This window comes from Myotis davidii, unplaced genomic scaffold (genome assembly GCF_000327345.1).
Source record: "Myotis davidii unplaced genomic scaffold, ASM32734v1 scaffold184, whole genome shotgun sequence".
Taxonomy (NCBI): Eukaryota; Metazoa; Chordata; class Mammalia; order Chiroptera; family Vespertilionidae; genus Myotis; species Myotis davidii.
In genome coordinates, this window is record NW_006297021.1 from 23,616 (window position 1) to 50,401 (window position 26,786).

Consider the following 26,786-nt stretch of genomic DNA (forward strand, 5'->3'; position numbering starts at 1 on the left):
TGCCCGGCGCTGAGCGGGCCCCGCGCGTGGGTACCCAGTGGGCGTCTCTGTGGCCCCGGCACCAGGGCTGCTTCCCCCGACGTGGCGTTCGGTGTTGGCGTTTCCCAGTCGCGGTGGGGCTGTGAGGCCGGCCATGCTGAGTGCTGGGGGGCTGAACAAAGTTTAAGTGAAAGTCTGTTTTCCTCGCTGAGGACACGTGACCCGCCAGAGCCGGGGGCGGGGCCTCGGGGCCGTGAGCAGTGGGGGGACCCGCGCTCCGCTCCTGCGCGGAGAAGGGGCCTGGGAACCGGCTGCTGACTGCGTGGCTGCGCTGGAGGCGGGAAGGCTGAGGACGCCCGGGCTCACAGGGGGGGCAGACGGAGCCGTCTTCGCTTCACGTCTTGTTGCACGGCTATTGCCGTGGTTCTCAACCTTCTGGCCCTTTAGATACAGTTCCTCTTGTTGTGACCCAGCCATAAAATTATTTCCGTTGCTATTTCACAACGGTAATGTTGCTACTGTTATGTGTCGTCGTGTAAATACCTGATATGCAGGGTGGTCTTAAGCGACCCCTGTGAAAGGGTCGTTCCACCGCGAAAGGGGTCTCGACCCACAGGTTGAGAACCGCTGATTAGATGACTTGTAAGTTCAAGGCCTTTGGGGTGAATCCACACGCCGGGATGGCGCCCCATTAGCTGATGAAGTCATTAATGACTGACTATAGCATAACTGCATCATTTTCTTTATTCACAGAGCTATCAGAAAGTGGTACATTTACAGGAATATTCAACGCCGCGTCCGGAAGCACAGTAGGGCTTTTTTCGCGAGTGGGGCTTTGGCCATCATTGGCGCAGGGACCCCTGCCACGGGGAGGAGAGAGGGACTCCGCTCCCAATGCGGGGTGGTGGGGGGTGGGAATTGATAGCCAAGAGCACAGCAGGGGTCGTGGGTAGAGATGAGGAAATGATGCCGGGGTATTAGCTAGTTATTAATAACAGACAAGCAGCAAAGGGCAGGCCAGGCATCTAGGCATGTTCCCTGCAAAACACTGGGCGAGGGGGCTGGACAAAGGGAAGAGAGACGCAGACCCCGCAAGTTTGGGACAGGGGGGAAGGTGCTTGCCTGTCAGTGCTTCCTGGGGACTCACAGAGGCCGGAAGGCACGTGGTCACTGCAAGCCTGAGGCCGTTTGGGGACATAGAAGCCTCTAAACCAGTGGTTCTCAACCTGTGGGTCGCGACCCCTTTGGGGGTCCAACGACCCTTTCTTTCACAGGGGTCGCCTCAGACCATCGGAAAACACATAGATAATTACATATTGTTTTTGTGATGAATCACTGTGCTTTAGTTATGTTCAGTGTGTAACAATGACATTGGGGGTCCCCACAACAGGAGGAACTATTAAAGGGTCGGGGCATGAGGAAGGTTGAGAACCGCTGCCAGAGAAATCCCTTCTCTGGGCACATTGTGATTCACTCCCAGCTCGCGAGGCTGTCTTGCTCCTGCTCCCCGGTATTTGCCCACATTTTTCACGGCCCCACAGGCACTGGCCTGATGGCTGCAGCTACGCTGGTGCTGGACTGGACTGGACCCGCTCCAACATGGACAGGAAACTGGCCACCGGCTCTGCTCGCTGTACCGACACCCCAGCTACACTTCTCCTATGCCTGGACCAAGGGGAATGGGACTTAGGAAACGCTGCGGTGTAATTCCATGGAAATAAAGATTTCCACCATATTCCCTCCTCCCACGGGGGTTCCCTAAATGCTCACTCCTGTGGTACCCCACGGACCCCACTCCCACTCGCCATGGGGAAAGAGCAGCCGTGCTTTTCTCGGGTAACAGAACCGTCAGGGGGCAGGAGGATTTGGCTCAGCTTTCCTCAACAGGTTTCTCGTTGAAGACAGTCCAAGGCGATCAGATGACGGGGCAGTGACGTAGGATGAGGAATGCGGTCAGATCCCAAGGGTGAGCCAATGCCAAGGATGGGAGATTCTGGTACCGTGACTTAGCAGGGTTCTTGCTAGAGATGGATTGTACCAGGGAGCACACGATGGGCCCAGGGAAAGGTTCAGCAGCCCGCTTAAACAATTATTGCCATGCGTTCATATCGCTTTATTTCCTTTGCAAATTTGAAGTTCGTGCTGATGTACTGTTTTAGGTTGAATATGGGTGCAAAACTTGTGAAATTTCAGGTTTTATTTCTAATATGTACGTTTAAGGGTACACTTTTTAATTAATAAAAGAATAAGAACTAAAAAAATAAATTAAGGGTTCACTTTTAAAAAATAAGTTTTGGTATGCAGTTTTGTTTGTTTTTTATTCAGTTCAAATTCTTTTCCAATTTATTTTGGGGGTTGTTTAGAAGTGTATGTGATAACTTCAAGATATAATGTCTTTCTAGTTACCCTAGGTTAACGGCAATGAGAGCAAGAAGCATACTTTATATAATTTCAATCCTGTGAAGCTTGTTGAACCCTGTGTTATAGCAAGAAGGTCGCTTAAACAATGTTCCAAGTGTGCTTCTCTGCTGCCATCTAGTGTCCGTCTTGGGAATAACACCTGGGAGCTGGTGAGCAGGAAAATCTGTTTGGTATATAGTGGATTATCTCTATGAACGTTGAATCCAGTGTTATTTAAACGTGTATTTCATAGCTTTTAAACAGAAGGACTTCTTAGTTTCCTTTTGCCACTGACTTCTAGATTAACTGCCTGGAGTGCTGGCAACATACTTTATATAATTTCAGTTTTTTGAAGTTTGTTGAAACTTGCTTAACAATACAATGTGGTTACTTCAAAAAAGGTACCAAGGGCGCTTCTCTGCTGCCATCTCCTGTGCATCTTGGCGGTAACACTTCTGTGCACGTCAGCCGGCAACGGTGTTGGGTGCAGTGGGTCATCTCAGCACCACTGTCTCAGGAAGACCTCTCCCCTCATGCACAAGAGTTAGAGGTGATAGGACACGACACACAGATCTCCCAAGGAGAGACGTTTTCTCTCATTCCCTGGACACACAGCTGATGTGACAGGACACCCCAGTCTCCCACGTGTGACTCTCTCCACAAGAACAGGAACTCAGAACTGGTGTCACGGGACCTTCTACTCTCTCAGGGTGGGATCCCCCCTCTACAGTCAGAGGACCCAGAGATGATGTCAGAGGACCCCACACGCTCTCCGTCGTGTCCACATTCCACAGTCAATGGACCCAGGGCCGACATGAAAGGACCCTGTACTCTGTTAGGTCAGACCTTTCCCCACAGGCACAGGGCTCAGATCGGAAAAGACAGGACTTTCAACCCTCTCAGGTGAGATCCCTCCCTACACTCAGAGCACCCAGAGCTGATGGGACAGGACACTGTCTCAGACTGGAACCCCACACCATCAGATGCACACTGCAAGCAAATGCTCTTCTGTGCCGCCATCTAGTGTACATCCTAGGAATAGCAACTATTTCCCAAACCTGGGCTCTCAATCATTTTGCAAGGACCCAGTTAATTCCCAGCAACATAATTTTGACAAGAATAATCAAAATGGTCATATTTTCAATACTCTGCTCTTACTTTTCCAAATAACATGCAACATAATACATATTTTAAAATATTTGAACAATCAATTATGGGTGAATAGTGTCCATTAATTTCTACACCATATTCTGAGTGCTGGACACAGAGTTGCCAAATGATACGAAGTTGTGGTCAAGATGACATTCTAGTGTGGAGATGAAAACAAAATGTAAACATAACAAACATCTTCCTTCTAAGCAGTTATGAGAGAGTCAGGCAGTGCCTGGAGTAGAATAGTGGCGGCTGTTCTATGTACTTATTCAACGTATGAAGGAATGGACACTACAGACATAAATACACTCACATACATATACCTACAAATTTTAAGACACACTCACGGAGACCAGGTCACTGATGTTCTCCAGCACCACATCTCTGTACAGCTTTCTCTGGGGTGTGCCCAGCAGGGCCCTCTATTCCTGGGTGATGTCAACAGCTATATCCTTGAAGGTCACTTGTTCCTGAAACATCATGGACATTCCAGGTTAAATGGAGCACTTCCTGCCAGTGTGCGGAGGAGGAGGGTTGGGATGACAGCATTGAGGGATGATGGGGAGCTGGGTGTGTAAAACGATGAGCTGTGTGGTTCGATTCAGATACTGAGCAAAGTAGCCCTTTGGCCATTAGAACAGACAGCTGGGCTGTCTTTGTGGTTGCCACGATGTCACAAACAACAGTGGCTAGTAGGCCGTCACCCCATGTGGGGACAGGAAATGTAAGCTCCACCTAGGGGTGGACCCACCTAGCCTAAAAGATTAGGCTAGATGAGTGTATGCAGAGGTATCCTCAGACACTTCATGTGCAGGTGAAAGCAACAGATGAGCTGATATGACCCAAGGCCCCCCCCCACTTGCCAAGAGGGAGGACAGGGAGTATAGACCCAGCCATGGTCTGTTACTAGGAGGGCCCTGGGTAGCCCTCCTATCCCCTTTGGAAGCAGGTATAACTATAAGCTATAGTTGCACCCCTTGATCCAGCCCTGGCAATGGTACCAATTCCCTACAAGAAAGAGACAGTGAAGTACAGGCCATACAAGCCCATCCCATGACCCCCTCTGATCCTGGTGGGATGGACCATCAGGGACATGGCATTGGGCATTCTTAAGTTTTACAATTAGGGCCAGAGTACTGGTACAATGAAGTACTAACATACTACAATTGGTATTGTTAGTGAAGCCCTGTGTTCAAGGATTTGGCAAATAGGCCAGGGTATCCCTAGAAACCACCCGGTATAAGGGGTGGAGTGTGGGTCCAGTCCAGAGTACACTGGATGTTCAAGGCCAGTTGGAGTGTGGGAACCCTCATCAGAGTACGCCGGATGTAAAAGGCCAATTTGCCATATGCGTAGGTGCAAGAGCAAGGACACAGCGATTTTACTGTGTGCCCTGCACAGGCGTACCTTTGTATAACCCAAATATTGATGTCACTATTTGGCAAGAAGTCTCTTTTGTCCGAGTTAGTATAAAAATGCATTACTGAGTGGCAGAGTAAGTGGATGCTGCATGGACACACTCCCCGGAACAAACTAGAATTACAACTCAAATACAGAAAAACTTCCTGAATAATCAACGGAAGACTAACTGGAGAAAGCCCTGATACCCGAGGACTGGAAGTGGAGATGGCATAGAGCAGGGGTGGGCAAACTTTTTGACTCGAGGGCCACAATGGGTTCTTAAACTGGACCGGAGGGCCGGAACAAAAGCATGGATGGAGTGTTTGTGTGAACTAATATAAATTCAAAGTAAACATCATTACATAAAAGGGTACGGTCTTATTATTTTTTTTTTTAGTTTTATTCATTTCAAACGGGCCGGATCCGGCCCGCGGGCCGTAGTTTGCCCACGGCTGGCATAGAGACTGGTCAGAGGGGCGGAGGTGTGAAGGGGCTGGCCCAGGTGCCCACAGACAGGAACTAAAGTCCTGGAGACAGAGCTCAGGTGTGGGGGGTTGTGACTGAGAACTCTGGAGTCTAATCCCCAATCTGAGCCCCCCAGCAGAGAGCACAGAACTGACAAAGGTGCACATGCAGCATCTGGCTGTGAAGAGCAGTGGGGTAGCTGTCTGCCAGGGAGCTAGCGATGGCTGGAAATCCAGGCACCCTCGTAAAGGCCCAACACACACAATTCCCAGTGGAGCCACCCACCTTGTGATCTGGAAGAGGGAGAGCAGAGTGGACTAGAGCTGTGTGAGCAGAATCCAGGATTGGGGACTCTGGGTTTAGACTCCCCAAGTTTCCAAGTAGGAGAGGACATCTTTCCCACACAGACATTTGCTATACAGGAGGCCTGTGGGGGGAGTGGCGAGGGGGCACACAGACGATCCACCCTATTGGAAAACACCTTGCCTGGAGGCCACTTAACACATTGCACAGCAGTAGCTTTATTGCTAGCTTTATTCAGTGGCCAGATAAGTTTCTATTGAACAAGTACAAAAAACCTTTTACAAGGTATCACGCTTTAAAAAGATATTAGCTTTAAGAACATGTAATAAATAACTTCAAAATGCAATGAATATTTAAGGCGTGCCTTTAACCTTTATGTAAAACACTGTGTAATATGAAAACATGAGAATGCTCATGATCCGCCCACAATGTGTTAAGATAAAATAACCACTAACCTCCAGGCAGAAGCAATTGCCCCACCCAATTAAAAAAACAACAACTCTCACCACACCTGAGAATGATTGCCCGAGGGCAATTCAAGTCAGAATCCTATCAGTCTATAGGCAAAGCATCTCTGGAGGATTTGGGTCTCTACCTGATTTAATTAGTCAGAAACAGTGTTTGAAACTCTCCTGCACTAGAGGTTGAGAGGCATAGCAGATCTACCTAATACAACTCACAAAGCCAAACAGGAAGCCAACATGAGGAGACAGAGAAACAACCCCCAAAATGAAAGAACAAGAGAATTCTTCAGAAAAAAGAGATAAATGAAGCAAAGATCAGAAATTTATCTGAAACAGAGTTCATAGTAATAATGGTAAAGATGCTCAACAGAATGAGAAAAGATATAGTAACTATGAAAACGAAATAAAGAATGGCATCACACAAGTAAAGAACATATTGGAAGGAATACACAACAGATTAGGGGAAGCTGAGGATTGAATCAGTGAGTTAGAAGACAGGGTTGAAAAAATTCACTCAGAGAACCAAAAAGAAAAAAAAACAATTAAAAAAACAAGAGGACAGCTCAAGAGAGCTGTGGAACAACATGAAATGTAACAATATTAGAATAGCAGGTGTTCCAGAAGAGGCAGAAAGGGAGAAAGGAATAGAGAAGGATTTGAAGAAATAATGGTAGAAAACTTCCCTAACCTGGTAAAGGAAAAAGTCACACAAGTTCAGGAGGCACAAAGAACCCCCAGCAAGAAGAACCCAAATAAGTCCACACCCAGACACATCATAATTAAAATGCCAAAAATTAAAGACAAAGAGAGAATCTTAAAGGCAGCAAGAGAAAAGCAAACTGTTACTTACAAAGGAGTTCCCATAAGAGTGATACCTGATTTCTCATCAGAAACTCTATCGGCCAGACAGGAATGGCATGAAGTACTCAAGTAATGGAAAGCAAGGATCTGACACCAAGATTACTATATCCAGCAAGGCTATCATTCAAAATAGACGGTAAAACAGAGCTTCCCAGACCAAAAAAAAAAAGGCTAAAGGAGTTCATCACCACCAAACCAGCATTACAAGAAATGTTTAAGGGACTGCTGTAATGAGAAGAAGAAACAGAGAGAGAAAACTAGGCATACATAATTAAAATGACAATAAATAAGTATCTATCAATAATAACCTTACATATTAAATGGAGTAAATGCTTTAATCAAAAGGCATAGGGTAGCTGAGTGGATAAAGAAACATGATCCAACTATATTCTGTCTACAAGAGAACTACCTTAGAACAAAGGACACACACAGGATGAGACTGAAGGGATGGAAAAAATTTTCCATGCAAATGGAAAAGAAAAAAAAGCTGGAGTAGCAATATGCATATCCGACAAAATAGACAAAATGAAGGCCATCACAAGAGACAACAAAGGTCACTACATTATACTAAAGGGATCGATCCAACAAGAGGATTTAACTTTGGTAAACATATATGTATCCAATATAGGAGCACCTAAAATATAAAAAATACTTCTAGAGGACACATGTGGAATCTAACGAACAAAATAAACTGGAAAATGGAGTGGACTCAGACATGGAAGCATGGAAAGGCATCAGTGTGCCTCTTGTAGCACACCAGTTGAAAATTGCTGGTTTATGCCTTGTAACCTCGTATGCATAACCCATGGACACAGATAATAGGTTTCTGAAGGCCTGGGGCAGGCTGGAGGGGGTCAATGGGGGAAAATGTGTTACTGACCAGCCAGTGTCTGGCTACTTGACTGGGCTGCTTTGTTAGCAATGGCTCCTATGTTTGCTGCTGCTGCTCTGTAGGCTGCTTTGTGGAACTGTGTTAAAGAACGGCTTTGTCTGGTGGCTCCTTGTTAGCAATGGCTACGTGGTCTACACCTATGACTTCTCATGTCTTCTTCTAATACCTGGCGTCCATGATGGTCCAGGTCCTGGCAGGGGAACTGAGAGCCCCACAACAGCACAGATCTAGGATCTTGGGGTAAGCAGTTAAAATTGCAAATAGATTCATCACAAAAATGGAAACGAAACAGAAATAGTCAAATATCGGAAATGTGGGGGTGAATGAATATTGACCCAGTGAAACTTGGAGATCACCAGAAGCTGCTGTGATATGACATATAATGTTAAGGGACTGTGGCCAGCTCACATCGTAGTGTTTGGAGAACTCACCAGATGGAAAACTGGAGGAGATGGTGGAGCCAAATGGATGCTGAGGCCAGTTCCACAAAGCAGCCACTCGTCTTCTTCCAACATCCCAAAACCTTCAGTTCCCTCTACTGGGTGGAAATGTATCCCTTTGCTTGGTATCTGAGTCCCCTTTATCCTGGGAAGACCATAAATCAAACACCCCGATCTCTGAGAAACTAACTATCCTACAAACCCCTTCAGGCCCTTCACCACACCCTGTTCAATTTCGTTGGATTTTCCAGACTCAGTTATAACTCTCCGGGAACAAAGAATGTCTTAGAACTCAAGCAGGGCATCAGACACAAGGGGAGGCTACCAGTATGGGGACTTCAGGATAAAAGAAAAGGTGGAGAAACCTGAGATACCAATAAAGAGGGATGAAACCCAATCTCAATGTGATACTTTTCAGAATATTACTCATATCAAACTAAACTGTAAACCAGAACTTTAATATAACATTTCATAAACAAAAGGTGCAAAGTTCCAAGGAGAGTCCCCGTTCTGATTTCTACTGAAATAACCCAGCACAGTGACACAGTCTCACCTCAGGACCACAGGCACTGCTTCAAATCTACAGACCACGCAGGTGGCCCTGCCCCAGGCTCCCCAAGGCAGACAGGGGCACATCTGATAGAGCTTAATTACAGAACTTCCTACTTATTTCCATTAGACTTTAAGGCCACTATGGCAACTAAATTTCCTATATAATGGATTAAAACTTACAAAAATATCTACTTCCCTTACCCGTTCTATAAGTACCAAGTACAGTTTACTATAAAACTTTCACTTGACATATCATACCTCCCCAAATTAAAAGTGAAGTAACTGGGACCCTGTGTCAGCAAGACCTTACATATAAATGGAGCAAGCCTTACTGAGCTTCCCACCATCTGAACACAGCGCAGCAGTGGGGCTCTGGTCCGCCAGAAACAGGCGCACCCGGTGGTGTCCCCTCCCCAGCTCCACAGTCACCGCCAGGAGGCCTGGGGCCAAGGAACAAGTCTTGGCTGACAAGGGGCATCTCACTGGCCGTCGCTCTCTTCAGAGGAAGAGGAAAGCTGAAGGTCCTCTTGGAGGACACCCCAGGGGCCCTGTGACGGAGTTCCTCTGACTTGTCTGAGGTGAGGAGGGCTCTGAACAGCCGATGTGGGCTTCTCAGCAGGAGGGATGGAGGGAGCTGTCACCAGCCTGCAGCTCCACTGGCCTCCATGGAATCTCTTAAATGCCATTCTGAGGGGCTGGTATGGAATCGGGGGACTTGGTGGGAGCTGGGGCACGTGGCAGGGCTGCAGGGTCTTGGCGAGAGGGCCCATGTGTGGAGGCTGGAGGTCTGCTGTCTGTATGCTCTTCTGGGGGGACAGTCAATGCCTCAGTCTGTGTTTCTTTCTGGCCTTCTGGTCGAGCTGGATGGAAGTCGGGGCCGCTCTCTTGCCTGGGTGCCTTGGTGCTAAGTTTGGAGTCCTGGCACCCACTCTGTGCAGCAGGATGTGCCATGCTGGGCGAGTTCCCATCAGGGAACCTGGCTGGTGCTGGAGGCATGAGGGTGTGGTCCAGGCCATGGGTGCTGGAGACAGAATGGAGCTTGTTGTGTGTCTGTTGGACACTGTGGGTGGTATCCTGGACAAAGTGTGTGCCTGCTGGCTGAGGGGTGTCAGTGACAGGAACTCCCTGCCCACTATGTCGTCCAGAAGGTGAGCAGGTGCTCCCCTCAGCTCCTCTGATGGGAGGTGCTGAGGATGTCATTTCAGGTCCCCTGACAGGTGACCAGTGGTGACATCAGGGTCTCGCACACACATTCTCTTGTTTCTGGTGTCTGGCATTGGCCCCTGTGGACGCTGAAGGAGACACCACACAGAGGTTTCACATTAGAATTTTCTCATCATCAAGTATAAGTAAAATTAAACAGATAAAAAAAGATCTGGCCGGAGCTGGTTTGGCTCAGTGGATAGAGCGTCGGCCTGCGGACTGAAAGGTCCCAGGTTCGATTCCGGTCGAGGGCATGTACCTGGGTTGCGGGCACATCCCCAGTAGGAGATGTGCAGGAGGCGGCTGATCGATGTTTCTCTCTCATCGATGTTCCTAACTCTCTATCTCTCTCCCTTCCTCTCTGTAAAAAATCAATAAAATATATTTTAAAAAAAAGATCTGAATACAAGCTATGGACAGTGAAAGATACACCAGCAATCAGTGAGCAGATGAGGAGGCCCTGGAGTTCATTATGAATGAAGTTACAAAGTGCCCTTGACACATTTTGTAACATCAGATAAGAAAACACAAAGGTTCTCACAACTGTCTCCTCTTAGTGAACTGGAACAAGACCTTTCTAAGCTTCCTCTAGGGCAGCGGTTCTTAACCTGTGGGTCGCGACCCCTTAGGCAGTTGAACGACCCTTTCACAGGGGTCACCTAAGACCATCGTGCATATCAGATATTTACATTATGATTCATAACGTAGCAACATTACAGTTGTGAAGTAGCAACGAAAATAATTTTATGGTTGAGAACCACTGCTCTAGGGACTGGACACACATCATGGTGTTGTGAAGGGAGTTTGGGGACTAATGAGTTTGGGTGGGCATTACAGAAGTAGGGATCCCGATTTCAAGATGACTGGTTGCCCAGAAGGGATTGTATCTTTCTGGAAGCATCTAATGAGATCTGGCCCTTGCCCTCCTCCAGCATAGAATGTGGGGGGCAAGAGTCTGTTTACAGTTTTAGTTACTCTTAAAACAAGTCTATTGATGGACTATTTTTTTTTTATTACTTATGGCATTATTTTCCAAAGGAAAATTGCAAACCTACTTTTGCCCCACCCTGTGTTTTTGGTGCTCATGCAAGTAGAAAGCAAAATCAGACACCATGAAAAAATGTTAGGAGACTGCACTGGAGAAACCCCCTGGGTCCCATGGGATTTCCACCGTTCTCTCAGACAGAAGACAAGGAGGGAAATTGGGTGATGAAGTTCAAAGCCCAGCAACTAGGGACACCCACCTTCACAGAGTCACAGGGTTCCGTCTCTTTCTTCCAGATTTGCTCCTGGTGACGTCCCCTCCCCACTTCCACCATCACCACTGGGTGGATCAGGGCTAAAGATTTCTGGGGATATCTCTGGATCAGAGCCTGTCTCTGTTCTTCATGCCTGCCAGTCAGAACATGGTATGTGAGTCCCTCCATTTCCTGTCCCCAATGAGACAAGCCTTCCCATGGCCCAGACCCTTTCCCTGTGTCTGTGTGATGCAGGGAGCGAGGCCCCGTGCGTTCACTAGACTTGCCCTTGATCATCTCACATCCTCCCCCTTCCTGGGAGCACTCCAGGATGTTTCACAAAGGACTTTCCTTTCCCTCCATTGTCTCTCTGCCTGTCCTTGGCAGAGATCCAACATGTCTCCCCCCCGCCACCTCCCCGCCCCACCTCCATTCACCCTCCGTGATTGTCAGGAAGGGAGTGAAACTCTGAGCCTGACCCCCTGGAGGAAGGACACCAACAGCTTTCTCACTCTCTCCATGTCCGTCTTTGCCCGGAGATGGCAATGCAGACTGTGGAGAGGTAAGAGACACCGGGCTCCCTAGATTTCCCCCAAAGTTTGGCTCCGCTGTCCCACCACACTCACCGAGTCTGCTCAGTCTCCCTGGCAGCCTCGTTAAAGGGCCCTGGGTTCTGCAGGTCCCAGGGAGTCCGTGGTTTCGGGTTCTCCATCTTATGGGGGCGCAGGGGTAGGGGACCAGGGTCGCATTCCATTGCTTCATGGGACACCTGAGGCTGCCTGCCTTGTGACCCAAAGCCCAATATTCCTGGCATTTCACCTGGTGGGAGAGAAGGTCTGCCAGTCAGCCCAAAGCACAGGCATATTTCACAGGTGAATAGGAGGACGGATATGGAGGTATAAAGAGGGACATGAGCATAGGACTCAATGAGGTGCTGGTTATTGAGGATATTACGGCACATTCCGAAGCCCATGTTAGTTAGTGGGAGAAATGTCTGGAGGCCTAAGCATGACTACATAGAAATGGAAAGATATGGGCACAACACAGGAAGTGTGATCCTAGGAATAGACACTAACTAGGAAGTGAGGTGGTTTCTCTGAGTCCCAAAGGACCAGTCAGCCTGGTGAGGATGTCCCAGGGCAAGGGAACCTTGCATGGGAGAGGACACCCCATTTACAGACACAGAACTTGCCTTGTCCAAACCCTGTCTCTGTCATCCATGCCCCTCCCTCAGGTTCCCCACAGAGCCAAGCCCCTACTCACCCTGGGATGCTCCTCTTCTGGTGAGGGAGCCTTGAGTGCTACTGGGGCCCTCTGTGGTTTCTTCCATTTCTTGGCCACTAAGGGTCTGCAGGGCCCACGCTCTGGGTAAGGACCAGCCATCTGCCATACCACCTACGAGCTTCACGTCTTTCACTCTCGGTTATGGACTTGTGAATCTCCTGAGGAAAAAGGAAAGAGAAAGGTTTCAAAATCACACACAGAGCAAGCCCCTCCAGCACCGTTTGCTTCAAATCTGCTGAAGAGACCTCATGAGCTCAGGAAAAACATCTTTCTCTCTTGTGATCCCTCCCTCTGAGTCCTTTGTCCATCCTCTCATGATTGCCTCCACCTGGGACAGACTCTAAGACAACACAGCTGAGACTCACCTGGTGAACTGGATGTGCATGCATCACAGAGGGATTTAAAAGAGGAGACTGTGATTAGTTCTACCCTGTGTGTCCTAGTAGGACAGAGAAAGACAGTATTTCCTGGGACTTACACCATCATCAATGCATTGACTATTGGGGTTCACATATTAGCACAGCAAAGTAAAATATCCTCCCCTCTGCGGAATTTGAAGTTCCCATTGGACAGTAAAGGAGGCAACTTACAAATACAAATTCGCCCAGATGAAAATATGTTCTCTGCTAGTCTAGAAGCTTTGCAGCCTAGAGTCTGGATGGTTTTCTTTTGTTTTAATTCTTTCCTCAGCGTCCTATCCTTAATTAGTTTCTAAGAAATGTGAAATGAATATGTTAGAAATGAAGACTGAGTAAAATCAATTATTTAGCTTTAAGTGCCCACAGCTCTATCAACCAAGTTTCCACATGTGCTCACACTGATGTCACACAAATTGCAATGCTGGGATCCATTTCCTTAGAAATTTACTCTTGGGGTAACAATGAGCATTGAGAATGTGTAGTTTGTCGATCTGCTCAGATATTCTCTGAAAATGAAAGAATCCTTACCCCGCTGCCTAAAGCCACCTCTCTCCTCGTTTTCCTAGCGTCCCGAGTCTGTAAGGACTTGATTGAAAGGAAACCTGCCCAGTTGGTGTTGCTCAGTGTTTAAGCGTGGACCCATTAATCATGAGCTCACGGGTTCAATTCTTGGTTAGGGCACATGCCCTGGCTTCCGACTTGATCCCTAGCTCAAAGCCTGCAGGAGGCAGCCAACCAATGTTTCTATCTCAGTCCCTCTCCTTTCTTCTCTCTCAAAATCAAAAAATAGAAATTTAAAAAAAGAAAGGAAACCCACCTGAAATCGGTCTGTGCTCCCCCGGCTGTCGGCAGGTCCTCAGGACGATCTGTGCTGGACCAGCCCCACTGGCTGCCTTGCAGCTCCGAAGCCGCCTGAGCAAGGGTCACGGGAGCGCTTGCAGTGCTGGTGGACTATATGCTCAGTCAAGGCCACGTGCCATGTGGGCGGTGACCATTAAATTAGCATAATCACCCAGAAGGAAGCGGGGCTTGAAGGGAAGTTCAGTTGTGGGTCCTTGAGGGTTCCCAGGCCTTTTCACTTCATGTGGGCCCACGTGCTCACTATTAGGAAGACCTGCTTCCGTAAGAAAAACGAACGTTTGTGGGGGCACCTGCTGCTTCCTTCAACACTTTTCCTTGTTTAATGTGATGACATGTGACATGCATGGGAGAGAGATCATTTCAGAATACACAGAGCTCTGGTATGCAGTCCACCCACAGTGTGTGCAACCGACAACATGGTCGGCCTCCAGAGCTCTTCAGGCTTCCACCTGAAGCTCCGATTCTAGGAACATTCTCTCTCCTTCCTAGCCTGGCTGCCCACCGCCTTCCGCCATTGTTTCCTCTGTGTCTGAGAAGCGGACCCTTGGACATTCACAGGAACGGAGCCCCAAGTTGGTCTTGTGCGACTCAAGTCACTTTCCAGAGGCATTCCATGTCAGCACACCGACGACTCTGTCGCCACAGGTCACAGACTTTTTCTGGGGTGGATGTACAGGAACTGGGACTTTTTCCTTTCGGGGATTCTCCTGCTGGTTGATACCTGAGACTTCCTTCAGTTACTCGTCCGCTGGCATCTGGCCATGGAGAGTGTGAGGCACAGGCCTCGGTTTTTACTAAGAGACATTGAAGAAGAGAAACTCAAATAATCCCTTTTGAGCCTTTTTTTTAACTTCACTCCAGGGAGTATTTTGTTTAAAGCCATCACCCAATCCACCCCAGCTGGCACCAGCTCAGTGGGGCATGTCTGATTTTGAACTGTGAGCACTCTCGGTAGTTTCCCATCTTATAATTTGCATATGTTTGAACCCCCACTGGCCTCCCATTTGTCTTTCCTCTATTATGGATGAATGTGCCCCACCTGGTGACCCTGGTCAGGCCCTGGAACCCTGGCTCCTCCCCTTGGGTCCCTACGCCCTGGGCTCATCCTGGTCAGTGAGTCTCCCAGGGGCGGCCTATCCCTGCTTGTCCTGCCTCTGTCCTTAACTCACCTTAACCCACTTTCCCGCTGGACAAGGTGGGACCACCTACCTTCAGAATCACTAACCCAAGTCAGATTTAACAGTGTCCTGTCTGCAAAATAAGTCCCTTTTACCATGGGAATTATATGAAAATGCCACATTCATCTAATTCTTATAATTAATTATTCAATTTGTTTCTCATGTCTGCAGATGGAATCTATCAGAATGATGAAATTTATCAAAAGTGTTTTCATGTGAAAAATTTTCCCAACTCTAAATGTGTTAACTGCCACTTATTTAATGTCCCTTATTTCAGTTAGGGGTGTTTTACATTTTTTAATAAAGAACTTTACAAATTGTTTTCAAATTGGACTTTAAAAAAAATTGTGCTGTGTATTGCCAGTTATCATTATTCTAAATCATCTCATATAGTAGTTGAATTTCGTGGTATTCAATGTGAGATTGGGTGGGCCCCCTACAAAACAGCCAGGTCTCCTGAGCCACACCTAGTCCTCCCCTGGACCCTGAAGTCTGACCTGCACATCATGTGTCCAGCAGGACATCACACTGATGGACCAGAGGCTCTGCCATCAATCCTCCTGGGAGCCTCAGGGTCCTCTGGGTTCCCATGTCTCAGCCCATTGATGTTGGCAGTGGCTTCTCCTGTGCTCCTGGGCCAGCGGGGGGCATTGAGTGAGCACCAGCGGATCTGGCTTGCTTTGGTGGAGATGGAAATGTCTGAGTGTTTTCAGGGAGACGGTTGCCCATTCCGAGCTATAACACTGAGGACATCGCCTTTCCATGGACACCTGACAGGACGTTGAAAACCAGAGGTGCACAGTCTCAGGATGTCCTTTGCGCAAGTTAGAAATAGTGCCTCCTATGCACCTAAGTTGACGAGGCCCCACCTTCTAATGAAAACAAGGACATGAAATCACACACTTTGATTGGTCTCTGAAAGGTGTTGGCTCAGAATTACAGCTGAATTCAACTACAGATGGGAAGAACCTATTCTGGCAGGCAGACCATAGACTTAATTCCTCATCTTCCTCAGATGTGGCTAACATTTCCCCACCCTGCCTCTACAGTGAAATCACCTGCGTAGAGATTTTAGGAAAGAAGTACATGTCCATTTCCACCTCAGAATGTACTCATTTACTGGGTCTCAGGGAGGCCCGTGGTTTGAGGATGTGTGCTTGTTGGGAAGAGCATAGGTCAGCACCTTGATGTTTAGGTTCAATAAGGGTGTTTGTTGAAGGACAACATTTTCATCTCTAGGAACAAAGTGGTAAAATCCTTTCATTTTGTTTGGGGCAAGTGAATTTTCTTAATTATTTAAAAAGCAGCTCAGGCAGTGGCTAATAGGATTAGGGAAATTATCTTATTGCACTTTATTTTCTGGGCTGCTCCTTGAGGTGGGGGAGAAACAGCTAAGGCCCAATCTGGGGTTAGTGGTGGTGTTATGCCCAGATTTCAAGATCCCCAAAATACCACATCAGGAAGCCAGCCAGTCCGATGCAAAAGCAGAGGGTCCTTTATTTGAGCTAGCTCACCTCCCTCTCCTGGCCGACGCAGCGACCAGAAGCAGAGTGAGACCCATGAGAAAAACAGGGTTTTAATAGGGGGTGGAGTGAGGGGAGGGGAGCTGACTGTGGGCCCTGCCGATTGGCCAGGCGCAAGTCGGATCTTCTTACACAGGATGTGGTCATCTCTATGGCGCGCACGTCCCTTGATTGTCATTGGTTAGTTTAAAGAAATCCCGGCTTCCGGGAAGAAGGTACTTTCCTGAGCACATGGCGGCTGCCCCAACATGGAGGTACGGAGCAAGATGGAAGGCATAGCCCTCGCCCTTTCAATGGGTGCAACAACGCTGATTTAACTAAGATATAGGGAAGTGACGGCAAACCTTTTGAGCTCAGCGTGTCCGCATTTTGAAAAACCCTAACTTAACTCTGGTGCCGTGTCACATAGAGAAATTTTTTGATATTTGCAACCATAGTAAAACAAAGACTTATATTTTTGATATTTATTTATATACTTAAATGCCATTTAACAAAGAAAAATCAACCAAAAAAATGAGTTCGCGTGTCACCTCTGACACACGTGTCATAGGTTCGCCATCACTGGTATAGGGTATGCTCAGAGACTTCGTGGTCCATCCACCACCCCCAACGTGTAGCTCAATAAGAGTCTTTAGAACAGCTTTCTGAGTCCATGTGGGCAGAATTCTGTCCCCTGTCCTCATGTTGCAGAGACATAGGCAGAGGTACCACCAAGACTTTAGGTGAGATGCCTTTAATAGGCCCCCATGACCTTGCCTGAGCAGGTTCATGTCCCTCAGAGACACCTGACCCATGGGGCTGAAGAGCAGTTCTATCAGCACCAGGGCTTGGAAGGAGACCAGGGTGTTGGAGGCAAGATAGAGGAATGGACCTGAGTGTGTGGAAGGAGCCATTGGGAAAAGGGCTGTGTGAACCTGAGGCCTGGTTCTCTCCCACCAGCCAAGAAGTGCATGCAGTCTTTGAATGTATTTGTTCAAAACTGCAAAAGGAAAACTAGAACAACAATTTTCAGCATTTTTAGTGACAGATTTTATTGTTTAAAATGCAGCCAGCATTGCTATATTTAAAGTTGAATTTCTTACAAAATTTCACATTCAATGTTTCCAGATCATGTTAGCTCCTACATTTGATGCCACAAGTTTTATTAACAATTTTTATTTCCTAAAAAAATCAATTATTTGCTGAGTTGTGTGTTGGAGACTTCTTTACAAGTTTTCACACATGCACAGACACACAGTAGCACATACACTCTATTTTCTGATATGAAATTTAATTAAGCTATCCTCTGCTTTGATTTTAGGTTTGCTATCAACCTGGTGGGGGAAAGGGAAGGTTGACTGAAAAATAAATGATCACTGAAGGCCTTGCTTTCTTGACATAGTGTGTTTTTTACTGTATGAATGAATGCTCACATTTACTACAAGTGTTGCTTTATGAATAAACGGTTTCTTGTGATTTTTACCCTGAATAACTTCACTAGTGTGAACGATCTGTAAAGAAATGTTTGGGTTTCCTCAAGAAGGTTCATGTTCTGGTTTCCTGTTTTAGTGTTTAGTTCTCACTGAGTTTGATGTGCACACAAAATCTGATAGTTGGCTGAATGTTTGTCAATAGTGACCACAGTCACAGGGTTTCTCCTGGTGAAATTTATTCCTTTTACCAATAATTATAAGTGAATCCTTATGCATTCTCCCCTGGACAATATGTCAAGTGTCTTCAAAGTTCAGAGCTGTTGCACAGGACATCTAAATCAGCATGTTTACAATATGAGTTGTCACGTTATCTGAAATTAGGCCAATGATTGAAGGCTTGCATAGTTACCACACACGTGGACCCACTCACATATTAAAAGTCTTTCTGGCCAACGAGCTTGGTGATTCATAGATTTTTCCACATTGCTTACTGAGGGTTTCTTTCATGTGTGCATGTGCTGGTGTGTTTAAATGATAAAGCTATGATCGATGTTCTTCCACATTTATTACATATGCAATGCCATCTTATGTGCAGTCAGGTCAGACTATCTACTGAAGGCTTTCATGGTTTCCTCCCCTGTGTTGGGTTCCCTCATGTCTTCTAAGGGAAGAACGATGACTGAAGGCTTTGCCACATAGCCGACATTCATAAGGCTGTTCTCCAGTGTGGGTTCTCTGGTGTCTTGTGAGATTAGCATGTTGACTGAAGGCATTCCCACACTGACCACATTCATATGGTTTCTCTCTGGAATGTGTTCTGCTGTGACGTGTTAGCTCAGAACTTTGACTGAAAGCCTTCCCACATATGGAACATACATGTGGTTTCTCCCCCCTGTGAATTTTCTTGTGTTGGCTAAGGCCAGAGCTTTGGTTAAAGGCTTTCCCACACTGATGACACTCATACAGCTTCTCCCCAGGATGGATTCTCTCATGTTTTCTAAGGTAAGATCTTTGCTTGAAAGTTTTGCCACATAGGGGACATTCATATGGTTTCTCTCCTGTGTGGATTGCCTCATGCTGTCTTAGGTAAGAACTCCGACTGAAGGCTTTCCCACACTCACGACACTTATAAGGCTTTTCTCCAGTATGCCTTCGATTGTGGTTTCTAAGGTCAGATCTTTGTAAAAAGGCTTTCCCACATACATTACATTTAAATGGTTTCTCTTCACTGTGAGTCATCTTGTGTCGTCTGAGGCTGAAGACATTGCTAAAGGCTTTCCCACATTCACATATATTACCACTGGTGTGAATTTCATTGTGTCTACTAAGGCATGACTCTTCTCTAGGTGACTTTCCACACTGTTGGCTGCCATAAGATCTCTTTGCTCTCTCAATTAAAGAATGTTGACTCACAGCTGACCTATGAGTAAACTCATCACTCAAATCAGCACATTCAATAGGATCCTCTGGAGTGTGAGATTCCCGCTGTGGGGAACTCTGGTGCGTGTCACATATAGAAATTTTTTGATATTTGCAATCATAGTAAAACAAAGATTTATATTTTTGATATTTATTTTATATATTTAAATGCCATTTAACAAAGAAAAATCAGCCAAAGAAATGAGTTCCTGTGTTACCTCTGACACACGTGTCATAGGTTCACCATCACTGCTTTAGTCTGTTTCAACAACTAGGTAATCAGCAAATGTTATGATATTGTCTTTTTTGTTCAAGATATTGCTTTGGCTCATGTTTGTTTCTTCACTGATTTCAAACTATCCAAAAGTTTCTTGAAAAGAGCTTAATCTCAAGTTAACTATACAATTGCAATCAGGTAGTTGTGCTCATGACTAACTTATCTCATTGCCACATATTCAATTTGGATGATTAGTTTCACACCTATGAGCCTTACCATTGGCATGGTGGAGGATATGCCCTTCTTGCTGACCTGCTGCACTGATATCTTCTCTGGTTTTTTAAGGGGATCTCTCATGTCTGAAGAGATTGAAAAATAAAATGTGTTACAATGTCATTAGCAGAATGACTATGTATATATGCACCATGATCAATATGTATGTTTTTAAACCTGGCACTGCATTAGAGAAAGTGTGTTCAATGAAGTGGTGAGAGATGATGAGTCAGCCTATGGTGGTAAAACCTGAAAAGGCAGGATCTGGACAAGAATTACTATAGCAAAGTCCAACTGTAAGAAGCACACAATTGTATTTTTCCACAAAGAAAAAGAAAAATGCAGGTAGGACACATCCCTTCCCATTCCTGTGCGCAAGAAATAACAGCATAAGGAATCTTTCCCAGGTGTCCTCCCTTGGATTTTGGAATGTGTAACTCAAATCCAGAGCCTTCACCTGATATTCTAAGAACGTACTCAGTCACTGAGAGGCACCTCCTCACATGGAAGCCCTCACCCCTGCTGCTCACCTGCAATCTGGCCTTGGAGAAACCCAGTCCCTTCACTCCTCAGCTGTCCTTGATCCAGCTGGAAAGTCACCCCGGAGTTGCAGATCCGATACCCTGTTTGTGGAAGAAAGGTAAATGGATCACGAGTCCTGTGCAAATGAACCATTGCAGTTACCAAGTCTAAGACAGATTACCGCTGAGGAACACAGAGGTGAATGAAGGTGGGTCCTGGCAACAACACTTTCAGAGAAAACATTGCAGGTCCTGCACCAAACCAGGAAAAATAGACATGTGGCCAAAGCAGGAAGTACTGATTGATACTTATTTCCATGATCAAGTTCAAGGAAAGAATTCAGAATACTCAGTTTTCTTAAAATGTGAGAGGTTACTGTCTCCATAGTGGGTTCAATATTATTTTCATACAGAACCCAATAAACATAACTTTCATAATAGTAACCAAAATGTTCTTAAGTTCAATAGTCTGCCCTTAAGCCTCCAAATATACTAGAATAGTGGTCAGCAAACTGCGGCTCGTGAGCCACATGTGGCTCTTTGGCCCTTTGAGGGTGGCTCTTACACAAAATACCAACTTCCGTGCATGGGCCATGAAGTTTCAATCGCACTGTACATGTGCGCCCGCACGTGGTATTTTGTGGAAGAGCCACACTCAAGGGGCCAAAGAACCGCATGTGGCTCGCGAGCCGCAATTTGCCACCCACTGCACTAGAACATACTAAGTATTTTAAAGTATTTGATCAATCACGTATGAATTAATGATATCCATTGCTTTCTTTTCTATAATCTGAGTGTTGGAGACAGAGTTGCAAAATGATATGAAGTTGTGGTCAAGATGACATTCTAGTGTGGAGATGAAAAAAATGAAAAAAAAAATCTTTCTTCTAAGCAGTTATGAGGGTTATGAGAGAATCAGGGCAGTGCCTGGAGCAAGATAGTAGCAGCTGTTCTACATAGCTGAAGGAATGCACACTTACATGCATAAATACACTTACTGTCTTACATATACAAACACACATATGTACTCACATACATACATACATACGGTATATATGTTTTAAGACTCACCCACAGAGACCAGGTCACTGATGTTCTCCAGCACCACATCTCTGTACAGCTTCTTCTGGGGTGTGCCCAGCAGGGCCCACTCTTCCTGGGTGAAGTCAACAGCTATATCCTCGAAGGTCACTGATTCCTGAAACATCATGGACATTCCAGGTTAAACAGAGCACTTCCTGGCAGTGTGCGGAGGAGGAGGGTTGGGGAGCTGGGTGTATGGAAAGATCAGTCTGTGTTTGGGGTTCTACTCAGGTCACTGTCAGTGCTGAGCTGGTGTCTGCCTTTCAAACACATTCATAGAAACATGCAAGGTATGAGTTTGTATTCTGCTTTGTGACTAGAGATGAAAAAATGTAAATGGTTTGCCCACATACACCCATACATTTCTTTCTCACATATCAGTTCTAGAATATCAGTCAGTAATTGTCTCTGGTGAAAATGCTTCAAGCGTTAGTTGCATACGCATGTTCTGTGACTCCCTGGCAAGCATAAATATTTTCTCTTTTTAGTATCACAATCAGAGAGTTATTAGATAAATTTGGGAGATTATAGTATGTTTCAACAACTAGGTAATGAACTGATTTTATGATATTGTCTCTGTTTAATACTCAGGTTATTGTTTTGGCTCTTCTAATTTCTTCCCTGATTCCAAACTGTCCATTTTTTTTGCTTGGAAAAAGCTTAATCCCAAGTTAACTACACAATCCCATTCATGCAGTGTGTTCATGAAAACTTATTTCATCGCCACATATTTAATTTGGATGATTAGTTTCACACCTATGAGCCTTACCATTGGCATCGCGGGAGATAGGCCCTTCTTGCTGACCTGCTGCATTAATATCTTCTCTGGTTTTTTAAAGGGGTCTCTCATGCCTAAAGGGGTTGAAAAAGTATAAATTGTTACAATGGTGTTAGTGGGAGAAAAAAATGTACATATGCAGCAAGATCAATATATGTATGACTTCAAACCTGGCACTTTATTCTAGAAAGCATATCCAATGAAATAGTCTAGGTCCATGGTCGGCAAACTGTGGCTCGGGAGCCACATGCGACTCTTTGGCCCCCTGAGTGTGGCTCTTCCTAAGCCTTAGGAGTACCCTAATTAAGTTAATAACAATGTACCTACCTATAGAGTTTAAGTTTAAAACATTTGGCTCTCAAAAGAAATTTCAATCGTTGTACTGTTGATATTTGGCTCTGTTGACTAATGAGTTTGCCGACCACTCGTAGTACAAACAATGTAAAGTTAATTGAAAATTAGGGACAAATGAGATTCAAGCATGTAAAGCTGGAAGTGGTGCAGAGATGTTGGGCCTGCCTATGGTGGGAAAACCTTAAGAGGGATTATCTCAACAGGAATCACTATGGCAAAGTCCAACCGCAAGAAGTACACATTGGTTCTTCCCCCTAAAATGGGAAGAAAACTGGAGGAAGGGCGCCTGCCTTGTGATTGAGATGTGCAAGAAATGATAAGATGAGGAATTTTCCCGGCATCCTCCCTTGGATTTTGGAATGTGTAACTCACTTCCTAAAGCCGTCACCTCATATTCTAAGGATGTACTCAGTCACTGACAGGCACCTCCTCACACTGAAGCCCTGACCCCCGCTGCTCACCTGCCGTCTGGCCTTGGAGAAACCCAGTCCCTTCACTCCTCAGCTCTTCTCCTGGCTTCAGCTGGAAAGTCACCCCTGAGGTGCAGATCCGATACCCTGTTTGTGGAAGAAAGGTACATGGATTTCGAGTCCTGTGCAAATTAACCATTGCTGTTACCAAGTCTAAACCAGGTTACTGAGGAGGAACAAAGAGGGATTGAGGGACAGTCCTGGTAACAAGACATTCTACAGAGAAAACATTGAAGGCCCTTCACCCAACCAGGAGACAAGACAGACTGGTGGCAAAACCAGAGAAGATGAATATACCCATGATCAAGTTCAAAGTCTGAAGTCAGAATACTTAGTTTTCTCAAACTGTGAGAGGTTAATGGCTCCAGAGTGGGTTCAATATTATTTTCAAACCAAACCCCATCAACATAATTTCCATAAGAGTAATCAAAATGATCATATTTTCAGTAATCTGCCCTTACTTTTCCAAATACACTCAACCTATTTTTAAGTCATACAAACATACATACAAGTTTTAAGACTCACCCATAGAGACCAGGTCACTGATGTTCTCCAGCACCACATCTCTGTACAGCTTTCTCTGGGGTGTGCCCAGGAGGGCCCACTCTTCCTGAGTGAAGTCAACAGCTATATCCTTGAAGGTCACTGATTCCTGAAACATCATGGACATTCCAGGTTAAACAGAGCACTTCCTGCCAGTGTGCGGAGGAGGAAGGTTTGGGTGACAGCATTGAGGAATGATGGGGAGCTGGGTGTATGGAAAGATCAGTCTGTGTTTGGGGTTCCACTCAGGTCACTGTGAGTACTGAGCTGCTATATGCCTTTCAGACACATTTTTAGAAGCATACACACTATGAATTCATAATAATCCTATATGATAAAGAGGCAATATGCAAATTGACCATCATGCCCTCACAGTGATGGCTGCCTAGGACCAGGCTGGCAGAAGGTTAGTGAGGGACAACCAAACAACTGAACAAGCATGCTGTGTGGGGTGACCAGGCTGGCAGGGGGCCAGTGAGGGGCAACCAGGCCGGTAGGGGGGGCAGTTAGGAGGAACTAGGCCAGCAGGGAGGGGGAAGTTGAGGGTAACCGGGCCGGCAGCAGGGGGCAGTTAAGGGGTAACCAGGCTGGCAGGGGGGGCAATGAGGGGTAATCAGGCTGGCAGGGGGAGCAGTTAGGGGCAACCAGGAAGGCAGGCAGGTGAGCGATTAGGAGCCAGCAGTCCAGGATTGTGAGAGGGATGTCCGACTGCCGGTTTAGGCCCTGGGATCGAGCCTAAACCAGCAGTCAGACATCCCCTGAGGGCTCCTGGATTGGAGAGGGTGCAGGCTCGGCTAGGGGACTCCCCCATGCACAGATTTTGTATACTGGGCCTCTAGTTTGTTATAAAGAAGCATCACATGTGGTGTGGTTTTACACAGTCTGAGAGTTTCTCCGTAACCTGATCATTAGAATTTCTGGACAGGTGGTCATAAAATATTCACTTATAAATTCATAACATAAACTGTCTTTTTCCATTAATTTCAAGAAAGTCCATAAATTCATCACAACACAACAATGCCCGTGTTGTGATACATTTGTGACATGACCATTGGTTGAAATATGTTCCTAGAGGAACTTTTGTTTCCTCATCTATAAACCAGTGTCATTACTTATGAATGTTGAAACATTTAATGAGCTAATGCAGGAAATGTTTCTTTTGTAGCAAACCTGCATGAAATACTAGACATTACTCAGAACTGAGCAGGTTTATACAGAACTTGATACCAGTAGATGTGTTCTGTCTTATTTCTACAGAATTAGGTATTCAGAACAAACAACAGCCTACAGTCAGCAGCACAAGCCAGGGCTGTGAGGGGCTACGTTGAAGGCCAGTCCTAGCCTGACCATCCTGTGGGATGAGGCCTCCCATTCTCGACGTTGTCTGGGACCTCATAACCAGTTATTACTATTTTCCTGGTAGCTTTATCTTATCTCATTCTAAAGAATAACAGAAGCCTCATTATTTGGTTTAGTCTATGTAGTTTCCCAAAAATTTACCAAGGACCTAGCTGTTACTCTACCTACTATATCCCTTCTCCTCCATGTGAATCCTACTCCCTGCCCATTATTTTCTAAGAGGTAAAAGTGGTATTGGGGGGTGTAAGAGAAGGAACTGTAATTTTAATTTCACATTTTATAAATTTTCAAAAGTGCAAATGCATTCTTATTGTCAGTCCTAAAATTGGGGAAAATAAAATAATTTATCTATCATATTAACCCTTTGTCTTGCTCCTCTCCACACTGAGCAGCCCTCACCTTGGCCCTTGCAACACTGGATTAATTGTACTCATGTGCTCACACAGGTGCCTCCAACAATGGACTGTTATGTTCTGCTCTTCATGGGTCTCTTTTGCTTGCAAGCATCATCACTCTAAGCTCATTTCAACCAAAGACACGGTTAGTGTATTCATGAATGACCAGTGACCCTATGGACTGGATTTAAGAAAACTTCTCTGATCTTTTCTATAAACAAGCAAGGTAATATAGCCTGTCATAAATCTGTGTAATGTTGAGAAGGAGATTCCCTACTGATGAGTTCCTGACCCATGATATCTATCCCATTATTTCAGGCAAACCTCATTGGAACTCAGATGCCTGAACACCACTTAAGACACCCATGTCCATCTAATGGCCCTGGGATGTAATTTCCATAGAAAGACATATTCTCTACTCACCTGTGGCTGCATGGTCAATGATCCAGGTTTCTTTCTCTGGGTTTTCACCCACAGACAGTCCAAGCACTAAGCAAGCAAATCTGGGGACAGAGAAAGAAGCCATGAGACTCCAATCTTGTGCACAATTTCCAGTCCCACTTGTCAGAAAGGCCCAGTGTTCACCTGGGTATGTTCCCCACTCCCAGCCTAACAAACTGAAACCAGTGTTGAACTCTCAGAATAACATGCCCAGATCTCTACTTTTCAGGGTCAATTGTAATAGGGCTGTAGCTGTGGTTGCTATAATGAAGGTCAAATTACAGATATGTTACAGAAAGGAACATGATAAATATTGAGTGTGCTATGTTAACGAACCTACAACATCTACAATTATTCAAGTCCCTCCCTGAATCCAAAGTATATAGATCCCTGACTCATGCCTTATGTAGACATTGGTTTCCACCGGCAGGTAAGCACTGTGGAATTTCTCAGGTGTCATTATTATTGCCTTATGCATCTTCATGGTTTTTCCAAGCAGTCAAGACGTTAAAATCTCCACCATCAGAAAGTAGCAGGAGGACATACATGAGTCACAGAGTTAATGTCATGTACTGCCTCAGTTCTCTAGGTCAAGGGAGCCCAGAGAGTAAAGAATGGCTGGGCTTGATGAGGAAATCTACTTGGTCCATCTGGTAACTGGTTAAATGGTAGCTGAGACCCTCAAATCCAATTCTGTACTTATCTTCCTTAGCTAATCCTATATAATAAGGAGGTGATATGCAAATTGACCCTCACACCCTTGCATCATCACAAGATGGCCACTCCCACATCATCACAAGATGGCTGCCAAAAGATGGCCGCCCCCACATTGTCACAAGATGGCTTGCAGGGGAGGGCAGTTGGGGGGCCATTGGACCAGCAACGGGGTAGTTAGGTGTCAATCAG